Consider the following 6,132-nt stretch of genomic DNA (forward strand, 5'->3'; position numbering starts at 1 on the left):
TGAGTGTATTAATCATGATGTTATTATCTAGTGATGGTGAGTGTATTAATCATATTGGCATGACCCAGTGATGGTGAGTGTATTAATCATATTGGCGTGACCCAGTGATGGTGAGTGTATTAATTATAGTCATTACCCTGTGATGGTGAGTGTATTAATCATATTGGCGTGACCCAGTGATGGTGAGTGTATTAATTATAGTCATTACCCTGTGATGGTGAGTGTATTAATCATATTGGCGTGACCCAGTGATGGTGAGTGTATTAATTATAGTCATTACCCTGTGATGGTGAGTGTATTAATCATATTGGCGTGACCCAGTGATGGTGAGTGTATTAATTATAGTCATTACCCTGTGATGGTGAGTGTATTAATCATATTGGCGTGACCCAGTGATGGTGAGTGTATTAATTATAGTCATTACCCTGTGATGGTGAGTGTATTAATCATATTGGCGTGACCCAGTGATGGTGAGTGTATTAATCATATTGGCGTGACCCAGTGATGGTGAGTGTATTAACCCGTGTGTTGCTAAGGGCTATTTGTCCCTTGTCACCTACAGGCGTGTAACAAAAAAGAAAAAATAATTTATTTATTTATTTATTTATTTATGCATATACAAGAATGTACATAAGGAATGTGAGGATACAAATATGGTAATTACAGTCTTGTAAAGCCACTAGCACGCGCAGCGTTTCGGGCAGGTCCTTAATCTAAGAAAATTTTAAGGAGGTAAATACTTGCAAAGTTTATAGACAAAAAAATGAAAACAGATTACATGGAATGAAAAAAAAAGAAGATGAGAGAAAATTATAGGTACAGTATATTAAAGCACATAGGTAGCTATGATTGATTGCAATGACAGCTTAAAATGGTAGTTGACAACAAATTGGTAGGCACAATACAGCAGAAACAATATAAGATTGATTGCAATGACAGCTTGAATGGTAGTTGACAAAAATTGGTAGTCACAATACAGCATATGGCTAGCACATAAAAGAAGACAGCAATGAACACAATGATAAGGTTGTTTGATATTACATAAAAATTAGGAGATTGGGTAAATTCTTCCTAACCTGTTAATTTGTGTTCCCTGACCACGAGAGAGAGAGAAAAATTAATCGTACTTACAAATGACATAAATGAGCCGACAATATGAGCGATGACGTCACACCCTGCAAGCTTGCTCATGCAAGGTGCGTCCCAGAGGCATTGCGAGCAGTCTTCAAGCAGTCAGAATTGCCACAAATTTATTTTCGCTGCATTATTTACAGTGTCTAGGGCGTATTTTATCACAATATTATTCACTAATTGTGTTGCATATAATAGTTACTTCATGTTCAATTGGTAATAAATGTTGCATACATTGAGTATACACATGCGCACAAAAATATTTTCCCATTATGCCAATATAATATGTATTTACATTGTTCATTATTATATTTACACACACATGCACACACTATTTACAGGTTTTTGCACTATTATTGCACATTTAGAATTCTTGGAGAGAGTGGTAGTTGTAGAAGCAGTTGACAGCACACAATGGGACTGCACACGCTTTACACCATGTTTGCACAAGTTTACGTTTCTGATCTCGTTCATTGTTCTACAAACTAAGCAATCATGTTGGCCTATTGCACGCTTTCCAGCTGGTGGCAAATGTTTTAGTTTGTGTGCTTGAAAGCACTCCGTGTGAGTGAGCCTGGGTGTAGCAGCATGCTGCAACACTGGGTTCATGATGGGTCTTTGTATGCCAGAAATATCTTTGCCAAACTTTGCTAATAACTGTGTCCCAAGTGTAACAGCAAACGAACGGAAACTTGGTTTACGTCCAGTTTTCACCAGATACATATTATAGCTGTTCAGCATGCTCATGTCAACAAGATCGAAAAACACTTTTTTCGTCCACTTCACTGACCTGCGCACGCACTCCACACCACCAAGCATCATGTCACATTTATCGACGAGGCGCATGTTCACGTTATAGTCTATGACACAGTCCGGCTTATACATGGGGGTTGTGCCTCTGAAAATGGACCTTCCCACTGTCCAACATGGCACCGGTGTGAGTCGTCGTCAGTATATTCACCTCGCGTCTGTCCTTCCACCGCACTGACAGCATATTGTCACACTTGCGCAGCTGGCACTCGCCCATGGATATACCTATACCGAACACTGGCATTTCCTTCCTGAGGACCTTCACAGTGCCACATATGCCGGTGTTGTGAGCAAGGAGGTATCAGGTCAACAAGGGGCTGGTGTAATAGTTGTTGGTGAACAGTACATGCCCCCTGTTCAGCAACGGTTCCATCAGGGTTTTTACGACACTGCCGGAGAACCCGTGTTCATCTTGAGCTGGTATGTCGACGTCTGTACCAGAATAAAAGATCATGTCCAGGACGATACCAGTCTCACAGTCGCACAGCACGAAAAACTTCAGTCCAAAACGGTGTCGCTTGGAAGGGATATACTGCTTGAATGCCAGTCTGCCTTGAACAGTACAAGCGACTCGTCGATAACGACATTCTGTCCAGGTACTAAATAATCCCTGAACTTCCCTCGCAGGTCGCTAAATACCTTGCGTGCCTTCCACAGTCTGTCGCGTCTGTCCTCATTTGCATTGTTCTCGAAATGCAGGCGCCTGAGAATCAAGTGGAACCTATCCCGCGACATATACCGGTTGAAGACGGGTGATGGAACAAGGCTGTCTTTGTTCCAATAGTCCTGGACGACAGCTTTCTCGGAGTGTTTCATCATCATCATGCATAGTGCCAGAAATACGTACATCTCATCGATTGTCGTATCCTTCCATCGCGTGAGGCAGGTAATATGCCACCGTCTATGAGGGTGTGGGCGTACATGTTTGTCTCGGTCACAAGATGCCTCATGAAGACATTGTCAAAATATGCCTGGAAATATTTCATGCCCGTAATATCAACACCGGTATATGGGAATAAAGCTTTAACACACACATCGGTATCATCAAACGTTGGTATTTGAAAGACAAATGTGGCGCAATCCTCCCACACAAGTACACCAGGGAGTTTGGTGTTGGCACCAACACCACCACGAGCACCAAAATCACGGCTACGTCGTCTGCTGCTGCTGCTGCTGGAGCTGCGTGAGGGTATGCTTGGCGCTGAGGCAAATTTCCGTACCGTACGCCTACCACTGAACACCTGATGTTGAGGGGCCCACTGTCGTCATGCTGCGAGACATGCTGTCACCTGCCTCGACGTGTTGCTGAGGCAGCAAAGCCCCGCCTGGTACCACCCCCGCTGCTAGTACTCGGGTCGTCCACACTACTCGTATCGGAGCCAATGTCACTGAAGCCCGAGAAAGATTCGTCACATGTACTGTCACTGAATAAACTAGCGTCTGGGGACATACATGATGGTGGTGAGGATAAGGGTGTTGACTCAGGGCGGCGAGACAGGCTGGGTGAGGAGCGTGGGATATGAGTTTTGTGTGGAACATTATTGGAACCAAGGGAGTGCACACAGAGTGGAGAGCGGCACCAAGTAGTCCACTCAGGTGGCGACTACTCCAGTGTCAGTAGACGTCAGTGCGACGCTTGGGTGGTCTTCACAAACAGAGATCACACTCACGTGATGCATCAAATGAACAAATCCACAAGGGCTGTGACAAGGATTCGAACCCTGCGTCCGGGAGTATCCCAGACATTGCCTTAATCGAAGAGGGAGAACGGCCTATTGACATAGCTCGCTCGGGTGCAGGGGGGGAAGTGTGTGTGTAAAAGCCTGGTTTGTGCCAGCTTTTACGGGATCCAGTAAGATTGTGACGGAATCCAGTAAGATCAGTAGAACTTCGGTTTCTACCCTTTTAACCCTGTCGTAGCTCAGTCGATTAAGGCAGTGTCTGGGATGCTCCCGGACGCAGATTCGAATCCTCATCACGGCCCTTGTGGATTTGTTCACTTGGGTGGTCTTCTACAGTTATGATAAGTGCATTAACTGTACTAGTGTTTTTTCTTTGTAGTTTAGGGATAGGAATTTTAGGAATGTGTGTTAGTAGAACCCTGTGTGTCTTGTGTTATTTTGGACTCATTCACCCACTTTAAGTATTACTGTAACATGGTTTAACCCTTTAACTACACAACGCGCCTGCAGGCCCAGGCTTCGGGGTGCACAACGCGCCTCCGGGTGTTTTTATTTTTCACGTTCCATTCAAAACTCTCGCGGCTACATGGGGTTCACATCAGCTTCCTTAGGGCTCTTGTAAACTGACGTCATCTTTAGAAAAAATCATGGTCCACATTGCCAGTTGTGAGAGCCTCAGTAGTGAGTGAGCAACCAAGGCTGGCGCTTGCAGCATGAGCGCACAGCTCTGATGTTGAGCGTGTGACCACAGCATCGCCTAATAATGTCAAAATATATATATAACCAGCATTATTTAGCCATGATAGTACTGTATTATAGAAGAGCCTGAGTGTGTTAATGACTGGTTACAATGTTCAAAAATCAGTGATTCAATGCTGTTCACGATGTTCACAGCGCTAGCCACAGCATTATTTCGTCCATCTAGGAATCTTCAAACGACTTCTTAGGTTCCTTTCAAAATAAACGTGTGGTCAATTATTCATTTACAGAAATTAGTGACCAGGAATTGTGGTTATAATTAGCGTTGTGCGTAGTATTGTGGAAGGAGGAATTTTGGTGCGGTAGGGAGTGAGAGAATTGAGGTAGCCTCACTGTGTGGCAGCCACTCTTGTTTTGCTCACCACACTAGCTTCGTGATTCACTATGGGGAACACACGTGTACATGGGTATATACAGTGTGTGTGTGTATAGTGTAATAACAGCAACAGGAGTATGTTGAGGTGAAGCTATTTTGGCGAGGGAGGTAACGTCATAATCGTAGCGTCGTCTGCTGTCTGATTTCTCATGGAGTGTATGGTGGCCACTGTACTGTTTGGACACAATACCGCTTACTTGCATAGTTCTGGTAAATAAAACATGTAGATAAGTATATATAACATGTATAAATAGTGCAATAAGAACAATAACAGTATGGTGGGAGGAGCAATGTTGGCGAGTAAGATGTTGGAGTGAGGGAGGGCTGGCTGGGTGTGGCTGCTCACACTCGCGATGTTCTGAATGTGTTGATGGTGAATGTATATAGTTTGACAGTGTATAGTCCTGTAAATAGATTGTATATATACATAAATTAGCATGATACATGGTAAATATGTGTAACATATGTGTACACAAGTGTCATGCACGTAACAGTGTCCTTGGACAGTACGGATGTTTTACTGCCATAATGTAGTGTACGTGTTCATTATACAGAGGATTAGCACGTAAAAACAAATAAAATGTATTTGGAACTGTGTGCAAAAAATGAACAAAAATATATTCGTGGCAACTTGTGAGCCCCACCGGCCCCGGGAGCTTATGGCACGGACGCACGGGGTATGATGACGTCACGCGCCACCTTACAGACCCCATAGCAGCCAAAGTAAGTACAATTTCGAAATTCCGTTGCTATACCCATATACAGGGAGGGGTTTTTGACACTTTCAGAAGAAAAAAAGAATTTTTTCCCGAGAATTTATTTCTTGCGCACTGGGGATGTCATATTTATAGGCCGCGTAGTTAATGGGTTAAACTCCATCAACCTTGGTCCCCGTTAGTAAAGTGATTAAGTGTAGAGACCATATATTGTAAAAATCCGTGCTACATATGTATATTACCAAGAGAGTGTACAGTAAAATAACGACTAAGCCCAGATTTGTGAGAGACCAATAGTCAATTCATCCATCATGTTTATGTTTGGTGAAGAGTATCACTCAATCTTAACAATCCTGTAACGTAATCGTGTGTTCATCCAGTAACGTAATCGTGTGTTCCCATAGTTAATAAGTGTAGAATAATCTGGAGTTGTTCAATAAAGCCCGTGTGTGAAGATTTAACCCACAGTGCACTTATTGTCCAACTTAAACTAAAAATACTTGACCCTTCCCCAATTATCACATATGATACATACGTTCCCTTCTATTATTCATAAGAAAGTAAGGACGGGTTTTGTTAGTCATACTCTCGGGTACATCTTACAGGCAACCTTGCTGCTGCAAATGTTACCAAAAAATATTATCCCATACTCTGGGAT

The sequence above is a fragment of the Procambarus clarkii genome, chromosome 55 (assembly GCF_040958095.1).
Source record: "Procambarus clarkii isolate CNS0578487 chromosome 55, FALCON_Pclarkii_2.0, whole genome shotgun sequence".
NCBI classification, from domain to species: Eukaryota; Metazoa; Arthropoda; class Malacostraca; order Decapoda; family Cambaridae; genus Procambarus; species Procambarus clarkii.